The sequence below is a fragment of the Erigeron canadensis genome, chromosome 4, assembly GCF_010389155.1.
Source record: "Erigeron canadensis isolate Cc75 chromosome 4, C_canadensis_v1, whole genome shotgun sequence".
NCBI classification, from domain to species: Eukaryota; Viridiplantae; Streptophyta; class Magnoliopsida; order Asterales; family Asteraceae; genus Erigeron; species Erigeron canadensis.
In genome coordinates this window covers 20,237,432-20,249,269 of record NC_057764.1, presented here as the reverse complement: position 1 = coordinate 20,249,269, position 11,838 = coordinate 20,237,432, and positions in this window count along the sequence as shown.

Below are 11,838 nucleotides of genomic sequence, written 5' to 3'. Positions count from 1 at the left end.
GATGATGGGATAATAAGTTATAGGAGGTGATAGATCATAAAGTATGATAGCTATATGCCTTAATAGTATGGATTTCGTCATCGGATTTAAAAATTCATCGAAAATATATTAAATGACATCTCTAATAAAATAGCTAAAATTTTAAGAACACCCATATAATATTTATAATTTATCGAACGTTTTTTGAGATAAAAGATTTTGAATGAATTAGAGGAATAAAATGATTTAAGAAGAAGAGCGAAAAAAAATGAGAGATTGAAATTTAAGGGTATTATAGATATATTAAGTAGAGATATTTAAAGTATTGAATAAAGAAGAGGGGTAATTTAGGTAGTTTAAAGTTGTAATTTGAGATTTAAAAAAAAGACTCATCTATTATAGAAGAGTAAAGATATTATATTATATTATATTATATATATATATATATATATATACTTAATTAAAGGAATTCAATGTGAATAGTATAATACAAGTTACAAAACATAATGTACAATCATAAAACATTAAACTAAACAAATCATTATCAAACTAAACAAACACATTCTATTATTAAACAAACACATTATATTATTTACAGGACCACACATAATTAAAAAGACAGTGCAAGATAAAAACACGAAATACATTTGTTGGCTACGATTACTTTTCATCATCTTTTATTGACATTTTTCCTATGTCACGGTAAGCGCTTTCGTCGAGCCACCACTTGTCATGTTGCGGGCATTTGACTTCCCACGTAGTTTTGTCTTCACCACAATTGTCGTGGTACGATTCGGCCCAATTGCATTGGTCACCCAACGTGTGACCGACCTTAAAAACATCATCGACCTCCTTTTTTTACCTTCTTGATCTCATCCTGCAGAAACAAAGATTATGTCTCTTCGTGCTTCGAGACCTTGCGGCCTGGTGCTTGTATTGTTTCAACCTCTTGCTCGCATTGTCGTCTTTTCTTGCGTAGGTAACCCATGACCCCAGAAAGTTCACTTTGATGCGTACTGGCCGTTATTTTCAAAAAATTCGAATTAATTTTCTTTTAATTAAGCAACGGTTAGTCGGTTATCAGTAAAACAGACCCCACAAACCGAATATAATAATGAAAGTTTATGGTTTATTTGTTAATTATATAATTTTGTTAAATAAGAAATAAGAATCAATAAAAGTTGAGCAAGAGGTAAGGTTGGTAATAAGTGAGGAAGAGGTGATTTAAAAGAGAGAAAAACTGATGTAGCAATGAGAAAGAGACGTGAAAAACTACAGGGTTGGCAGAAGCCTTATAACTAGGGGTGTTGGTGGTCCGGTTCGGTCCGGTTTTGACTAAATCTTGAACCTAACCGGCATTCCCGGTTTCAACATATATTAAACCAAATCAGACCAAGTATGTTGTTTAACCAGACCAAACCAAACCGTGTAAACCGGCTCGGTTTGCCCGGTTCGACGGTTTCAAGATTTTTTTTTTCTCCAAATAAATTATGCATTTTTTCGTATCAATAATTTTTTTTCATTTTTTTTTATCACACATATAGAAGTTAGGAACTCTATAATCTTAATATTAATAAAAACAATGATAAAGTTACAAATATCTTGTGTTTTATACTTACAAAATATGAAGTATTACAGGTGATAGAGGGCTCAAGGCTTAATATTTTGATCTTTGAATTGAAACATAATGAAAGAATGAAGTTAAAAAGATAAAAGGATAAAGTAAAAATAAGAAAATATGAAAGTAAAAGTAGGTTTATATAAATAAATTAGTGTGTATATATACACATATATTTTGGGGGAAGTGAATATGGGGTTGTCCCCCATCTAAGCTTAGATGGGGAACCCTTCATATTTGGTTTTTATAATCATGAAAATCATGGGGGGGCCATGTATTTGTTATAAATTCAAACAAATAATAAAATATTTTTATGTGAGTGTTCCCCATCTAAGCTTAGATGGGAATTAGATGGGGAACAACCCCATACTCACTTTTCTCATATATTTTTGATCCGGTCCGGTTTTTGACGGTTAACTCTTTGCTCAAACCGTAACCGGACCAAGGAAGCCGGGTTTTCAAAATTTAAACCGTCGGACCAGACTTTAACAAATTAATCCGACCAAACCAATCCAAATAACCCGGTTTGATCCGGTTTTCACAGTTTGACGGTTTGATGAACACCCCTACTTATAAAAACAAAAAAATGCATGTATTTATGAATAGGGTGGAATACGATGGCTGACAGAGGGTGTGGTGATTAAAAGCATTGGGCAGGTGCTGGTGGGGACCTATATATCATTTCAATTATATTGCCCACGTTTCGATCTTACACCCACTCACTCCCTCCTATCCCCTGCCTCCTTTCACTTTCAAAGTTTCTCTCTCTTCCCATATTACAATTCACTCAAACATGAAAAATGATACATCGGTTTAAAGAGTATAAAACTTTTATACCACTAATTTTCTTTTTAAATCTTACATTTAATCTTACTTTTAGTTAAAAGGAGTTGTAGACAATTAGTTTAAAATAATTTATCATTTAAACTCAAACATTTATGCAAATTAATATATATTTTTTAAAAAATAGTTTTATAATCCTCATAATTACAAAATGATCTTATACGGTCGACCTTTAATAAAAAAGAATCTTATAAAAAAATCTTTATTTTTATTATTATTATTATTATTATTATTATTATTATTATTATTATTATTATTATTATATACCACCTACAAAAAACCCTTACATATTCTCAACAAAAAAAAAACAACCTACGATCGACTACCAAAAAGTTTTTTATTTATATACTTTGTTCATATTTAATCATTATTATTATTTAACATTGAATTCTTATGTTATTATTATTATTATCTCTTTTAATTTCGAGGAGATTGGGGGTACACTTGCCATGCCTAATCCCTCTGTTTTAGCCTAATACTCTCTCCTTATTAATCCTCTATTTTTAAAAAAATCAAAACGTTCGAGATGGTCTTTGTTGATGAATTAGTATGTATTTTTCAAATTATATACTGTAAATTTTTTTGTTTCTCTTTTTATTTAACTAAAGTTGAAAAAAGGGGGTAAACTGGAATCAATGTTTATATGGAGTTAATTTTCATATGTTTATTCTTTAGCTTTCGTATTGATTAAGTTGTGATATTGGTCATATTGATGGTTGCTCGAATCATACCATGTGTAAATTTTTTATTCATCTATATTTGATGGAAACCAAAAGAAATTACTGCTTGCTCGTTAGCTTTTCGTTGCATAAGAGAAGCACTCTTGAATTAGCTTTAACTAAAAGAACATCAAAAGTTGTCATCAAGAATCAATTTACTAAGAATATACTAAGAGATTTATGAAACAGAAACTTACCCATCAAGAATTAGTACTTGATCTTCGTACGCAATGCAACTTCTTTCTTTTTTAATTATTAATATATGTTTATTTTTATTGATTGGTATCTAGTCTAATATAAAAGCAAGCTCTGTTTCGATGACATGTACATTATTAATAATACATAGAAACTTTAAAAGAGAACTTACCAGATTTTTTCCATGTTTTTTTGCTATTTGCAGGGCACGACCATACATGGCTCGGTCAATGGTGAATGAGCGAAAAATTTTAGGAGTATTTTGACTGATAGAGTGTCTATTACGCTAGCAAATTTCCAAGTTGATATAATATTTTAAGACTGTCCATCCATTGAATGGGCATGAGCACTAGTGTTATTATAAAGAATTTAAATATTTATATGGAAAAAAAATTGCTTAATCACTCAATTATGTATTAAAAATATTCTTTTAATCTTTAATTTATCCGTTTAATTAAATTTTCCTTGGTATATGTTTATATATACTAAAAGAAAACAGACCTAATAGCTTAGTAACCAATCATAAGTCTTGATTTTATCAAATTAGAAATCGATGATATCATTATTAATTTAATTATAAATTAAAAATCTTAATAATCATTATCTAAATATATTAATATATATATTATTATCTATACTACTATATAAAATTATAACCCAATGTTGAAAAGTTTACATTTTTAGGACACGCGAAACTACCATTTACCTTTAATGAATTAACTTACACAATCATTATTACATTATCTTTTAAAAGATATACACTACTCTTTTAAATCAAATATTTTTATATCAAATACTTACACCACTTGATGCATCTGCCGTCACTAACTGTCACTGTCATCGTCGCCGTATTGCGCGGGTACCATGCTCGTTTATAGTAATATTTGTAGAAAAAAGCTCAATAATTTACACTTTTTTTATTTTCCATCAATAATTTATACTTGTTACCCTCACTGTATACTTAATTCATAATTACTACAACTTGTTTATCAACTTGAGAACTTTGTTTTAGATTTTCATCATTTAGCTAATTAACAAAATTTCAACATTTTATGATAAATATTTAAAATAAGAATGTAATATCATCTTGTGTAACAATAAATCAAATAAAATGATAGTGATCTATTATGATTTTGTTATATTCAAATATCGTTATGTATGTCACAGTGTACAACTTCGATTAACAAATTTTAAAAAATATTTCACTATAAAACTCAAAGTTTTATAATATAGATCAAATTTTTATTACTACAAATTGTGAACTAAATTTTAAATCATAATAATCTAACATCTTATATTGATAAAGTTGTAAGTCAGTATATTTGACATGAACCTAAAATCTAATAATTAATTAATTTAATTATCATTCTCTATATTAGTAACTTATATTTATGATGATGAATCACGAGACAAATAATAATTATTTTCTTTACTTTATCGCAACATTATATTATTAATTTTATGCGGATATATGTTACCATTCGCTTACACTATTGTTTCAATTAATTTTAACTTCATCGAATAGTCGCATGACATGAGTACCATCTATACATAAATCAACTAGATAAAACATCTTAAATCAACTAAAGCACGCCAAAAATGGCATTAATCACACGTTATCCCATTAAATTGTGGGGTAGATTCACGTTGTACAAAATTGACACACGAGAACACGGTTAATTTTTCGGTGGACCAACAAGTTATGTTATCAAGTAGAACGATCATTATCATGCACGTTTTTTTTCCTTTTATATTTCACTTGTTCTCGATATTTCTTTCCTAATGAGTTTTTTTTTTTTTTTTAAATGTGAATTATTTGTGAATATTATAAGTCTAATATACGTTGTTTTAACCTAACCAATGTTACGGAATCACCACGTCAAATGATAGACATGATAGATCATCCACCGAGTAAAAAGTTGTAGAAAAAATATGTTCTTTTGAGTACACAAGTATCGATAGGTGATTTTTACACAAGGATCGATAGGTGATTTGAGTTAAAAAAAAAAAGAGTGATTTTTTTTTATATATAAAATCAACCTAATAGTCTTTTTTTTTAACAATTTTATTGTATAAAATAGATGATTTATTAATTTTTTTTGCTTTAATTTTATCTTATAATAACTATATTGAATATCATTAAGATTCTTTTTATATTCTATTTTTTTTAGGTTTTGCCCAATATCATTAAAATTATTATATTAGTTTTCTTCTATCAGAGTTGAAATATGGAAAATAATTAATTTTTTAAAAAAGTTTTTTAAAAATCTTTTTAAAACTTTAAAATTATGATAAGTAGATTTTATTAACTCTCATAATCTTTACATGATTTTATAATCAAAAACAATTTTTAAAAGATTTAATTAAAAAGATTTACCATTTTCATATATATATATATATATATATATATATATATATATATATATATATGGGAATTGCTATTAGGTGTCCCTAGGGCATTTGATAATTTGCATTAATTAACTTATAATTTCCATATATATAGGCTTAGACTATTTAATGTTCAGGTCCGTTCAATGGACAGATAGTCTTTAAATATATTAATCAAAGCTAAAAAATTAGAATTCAAATATATTAATCAGATATACCGAAATCAACTTGTAAAACAATCTCTTGTTGTGTTAAATCCTGAACATAACGTAAATCAAAGGGTTTTATCTAAAGGTATTATTTAAAATTGATATCATACTTTTCATAAGATCCGAAGTATATCTATGAATCCATCATATACAAACTAAAATGATGAATTGTTTCACCATGTTAAATAATCATACTAAAACATTCGACATTATCTCAATATGGAGCATTTTCCCCTATCGGCTAAAAAATTACACCATTAATGAGCTAGTTTTAAAACAGATTTAAAATAATCATAGTCAATATGTGAAAATAATCATAATCTCACTCATAGCAAAATTCGACTTTTATCTAAAAGCTTATAAAAAGATATAATCGTGAATCTAAAGTATACACCATTAATGATGTAACATCCCAAACTTTTTATTTAACGGTTGACTTGAGTCGTTAAGTCAACGTAACGTATATGTTACGTCCATGTTAGATTTAATGCTTATATGTAGATAATGTGTTATGCGTGTGAGACTTGAATGTCTTATTGATTGACGTAGTAATGTATTTAAGATGTAGTTATATGCCTTAGAGGTGTTCAAAGTGTTTATTGAGTTGTATATAGTTCATATAGGTGTTTAGGGCTAATAATGTGACGTTTGGAAGCTTAGGAACGAGTTTTGACATAGGGTGAAAGTCAAAAACGGGATTAAGGTCAAAGGGCAGGTCTTTAGCTTCTAATCATTCATAATATCCTTTTCTCTTGGAGCCCTAACCATTCCCCATTGCCATAATCAATTCCTTGTTCGATTTCATCTTCGTTTGGTTTATTCGAGAGTGTTTTGATCAAGTTTTTGAATTCTCTTTGTAATCTCCAGGTATCCCAGGTATAATAACATTGATTTTATGTTATTTCAATCATATAATCAGATCCATAACTAATTTAGTTCATTAGATGATCAATTAATGTCTTAAACGTTGATTCGTTGACCTAAAACGTTTAATTATGTGATGCAAATCAAGTAAGGATTAATCAATGATTTCATTGCATCATTATGGTCTTAAAATGGTAAATTTTGAGGTACAAAACTTGTTCATAAGGTTATGGGTCGTTTGGGGTGTGTTTGGTTAAGTTTTGGAGGTTAAACAATAAGGTTTGTACAGATTCGGGGCTAGCTGCGCCGCAGCTACTAAGCTGCTGCGCAACTAGAAAACAGTGACCTTTAGTTGCGACTCAACAGCGACAAAATTTTCAAATGGCAATAACTTTTGAACCGTAACTCCGTTTTTAACAAATAAGCTATCCACGGAATCGTGAGAGAATCTACTTTCTAATGGTAATACTTTTAAAAGATGATGATAATGTCAAGTTTCCAGAAAAGTTAATTTAGTAAGTGAATGTCGAGTTCCATCGAGTTATGTAAGCCCTTATGTATTAAACGAACCTCCAATGCATCAAACATTGTCATGAGTCATATTTATAGGTATTTAGACTTGAGTAATGACCATAACTAAATGGGTACTTGTTAGCTCATTATGTTGTCTAATGATTATAGGTAGTTGGGAATACGTACAAAGCTCGGTAACTTGTGTTATCATTTGTTGTGCTCTTCAACGAGGTAAGATACACTACTTTGACACGCTGAGGGTTCAAAAAAAACATAGTTTTCATATAATAACTTCCCCAAATGGTATCTTGTTTGCTTATGTGTATTCGGGATTATACGGGAGGTGATATGGGCTATGTAGATGCATATTGAAGCCTGAAATGCTACCCCAATGATATGTACTGATATGAGATGCTATGTATGCTTAATAGATGAAATGAAATATGATATGAGATAATAGGTGTTTTGCAACGATATATGAAATGATGTACGATCTATGATGATAAATGATATGCAATGTTGTACTGATATACGATATGCAATGATATATGATGATGTAGGTTATCTAACAATGCATGTGGTGTAATGATATGCTATGAAATGCTATGTAATGTCTTGAGATGAAGTGAAATGTGTTATATGTTTATAATATGTAAAGTGTGCATGACTACATGGTTTGTTCATATAGTTCACTAGACTTGTTAAGTTGCAATGACACATGCACGTCTAAGGGCCCAAACGTAAAAGGATGATATGTGATGATGTTTAGGTAACGTGGACACCTAAACTATATGTGATGTAAACCGAGCTCGGATATGATATGAAAGTGTTAAGCTTAACCCGTACTTGCCCTTGCCCGGCGGGTGCGTATATGGTTGCTTGGGTGGCTCCTTGCAACATAATTACGTGGTTTGAGTATCTCTGGGTGGCGTGATTAACCACCAATGTCTTTGAACATACGGACTACTCCTAGATTGGCTTGTCATTCCTTAACGACATTGATGAACCGCCGTAAGGCTTATCCATCTAGTCGGGTCTGAGGTTCCCTGTTAGGTCTTATGACCGCCTACACACAAACTTACACCTTATATGCGATGAGTGACTTATGTCATGCCTAATGTAAGTGACTTATGTCACACTATGAGATGATGCTTATATGTTATATGTAAAGTAAAAGATGATTAGGCACAGTTAGGTGATTCAACCTATGATGATGATGTTTGATGCGATGATATGTTATGGATGATGTGATGCATCTATGTGATAGGTGCCTTGACGATGTAATTATGACTTTTATATAATGTTTTAAATGGACAAATGTTTTATAAACTATGTGTTATCTTACTTAGTTAATTCGTTAGCTAACACTTGCTCTTTTAAAATGTGTTGTGCCCTCAAGTCCAACAATAGTGAGCAGGTAGATGTGAGAAGATGTGAGGCATGGTAGATGATCTTGAAGTTGGCTGTAGTTTACCCATAGTGGCTGCTCGCATTAGACATTCATTTATGTTTAGATATTCATGATTTGTATATTTACTATAATGTCGGTTGTTTAATGTTGGGCAACCAATGGATTTCCATTTAGACTTGTTTTGATGATATGGTTAGTAACACCATTTTATGAATAAACCAAACAGATTTTGCTGGTTTGGACTTTTAAGGTTTAATTCCGCTTTCTTTTAACGCCGTTAGGCGAAAGTTTTTGGGAATCCATGTTTTTAAATAATGGGTGTTACAAATGAGCTACTTTCAAAACGATATCAAAATAATCAAAGTCAATATATTAAAGTAATCAGAAACCTGCTCATAGCAAATTTAGACTTTATATCTAAAAGGTTATAGAAAGATATAATCGTAAATCCTAAAAGTTAATATAGGTTACAAATACAAAATTTAATATATAATATTTAGATTAGTTAAGTCATATATCACAACTTAATCAATACGAAAGCTAAAAAAGAAACATACAAAAATTAACCATATAAATATTGATTTTCTTCGGGTTGTTCCACTTTGAAACAGTCCATACATTATGCACAACATGGAGTCCGAAATGATTGTTAACATGTGTTGGCTTAAGATATTCAAGATGAACTAATGTGGTCATATTTTTTGTTGTTGAAGAAAAAGCCATAACGAATCTATAATGCACAATAAAATTAAAAGAAATAATAATAATAACGATAACATAAGAATTCAATGTTAAAAAATTAATAATAATGATTAATTATGTGCAAAGTATATAAAAAGAAAAACCCTTTTGTAGTTGATCGTAGCTTCTTTTTGTTGTCGTATGTGAGTTATATTATAGTTGAACAATAAAAACAAAAAGTGTAAATTAATTATTTTTAAATTGGGTGAAATTGTAAATTGGTGATGGAAAACCAAAATGCCTAAATTAAATTAATTATTTTTAAGTGTAAGTTGGTGATGGAAAACTAAAAAGTATAATTAATTATTTTTAAATTGGGTTAAAGTGTAAATTAGTGATGGAAAATCAAAAAGTGTAAGTTAATTATTTTTAAATTGGGCTATAGTGTAATTTGGTGATGGAAAACCAAAAAGTGTAAATTAATTATTTTAGATTGGGGTTAAAGTGTAAATTGGTGACAGAAACCAAAAAGTATAAATTAATTTAGATTATTATTAAAAAAATTAGAGGATTAATAAAGATGAATGATTATATTGAAGGAAATGGATTAGGGGTGCCAAGTGTACCCCTAACCCCCTCTTTTGGTTATATTACTAGCTTTTAGACCCGTGTCCAACACTGGACACGGGTTTACGATATTATCAATATTAGATATAGATACATTTAAGTTATAAAAGTTTATAATTTTCAAGATATACGACTCTAAGTGTTATACTTTGCAAGTTGTTGTACAGTAAACATAGGTTTGTCACTATCATTATTAGGGTAATGGAAGGAACCCTAGCCCCAGTACCACATTGGATCACTGTCATTATTAGCTGAGATATTATAATGAAAGATAAATAAGAATTAAAATATAAACATGCTTGTGATCTTGTATTTGACATTCAAGTATATGTACTTGATCATGATGCGAATCCATAGCACGCATAGGTTTATTTTCAATCACCTGTCCAATGATAATTAGATAGCAATTAGGATTGTTTTCATATTCTTTGATAATAATTAAGATTCTTGATTTGAGTGACAATTGTAACTTCAAACATTAATGCGCAAAACTAATATATAAAAAAAGAGAATATTATATACCTATTTGATTGAGAGATAGAATAAATCTTGAATGAGTTCATATTGATTTGGATTTAATAGTCTAGTAAACATCTGTTGTAAATCGTGTGTTGTTCTGTGATTGTCTCATGTTCTGTGATTCTTGTTGTGTTTAGGATAAAAATATTGTATATCATAATTTGTTATTATGTTTGAAATATGTATCTAGAGTACAAATTGTGTTTACATTAGATATTAAGCTAAATATTAATATTTATAATTTATGAAAATCTAATCTAACATTTGTTAATAAGTCATTAGGTTCTGAAATAATTTTTTATAGACAATATATTTCATATATTGAAATTTTTTTAATTAATTAAATAATTGTAAATTTTAAAAAATCCTCTCAAGTTATGACTAAAAATAAACATAAATTAAGTATTTAGGACTAAAAGTGTAAATTATGGATGGAAAACAAAAAAATATAAATTAATAATACTTTTTCTACAAGTTAATATAAATATCAATATAATAATATATTTAGATAATGATTATTGAGATTTTTAATTTATAGTTAATCTAAATGATGACATAAGCGATAGTTAATTTGATTGATTAATTAGTCAATAGTTTAACTGTTTCATAGTATATATTAAGATTAAAATTAAGATTAATTCAATGCAATTAGTTTATATCAATGCTGCCTTTTCCTATTACATTACACAGCCTGATTTTACGTCTATGTGTGAAACTATGATTATAAAGAGTTTAAATTGTAATATATTTTTAAGATGTCCACTTATGTATTAATTATGTTTTAGTTTTGTTAGTTGGTGTGTATCAATTTTTCAATAAGTTTTCAGTTAACGTTTAAATTAATACAAGTAGTACAAGAAAAAAATCATTCTAAGTGAGCACTTGTATAAAATGATATACGTATCTTTCATTTAGAAGAACAACCAATAGATAAAAACACACAACTTATTTGATGTTAACTTTCAAACACTTATGTTCATCTTTATCAAGAACAATGTTATTTTCATGAAAACTTAGATTTTCTTACATAAGAATTATTTTTAATAAAAACTAACACGTTACCCGCGCAATGTGGCGGTAGTCGTGACAATGCCGTTGTAGTGGGGGGCCGAGTGTTGGTGGTAGAGACGACGTCGAGTGGTACGGATAATTGATATAAATGGTTAATGAAAATATATTAAATAATAAAGGATTGGTAGTGTAAATTTCATTAATGTTATGGGATAGTGTATGTTGAAATATTTTAAGGGGTGTTAAGTGAAAATATTACAT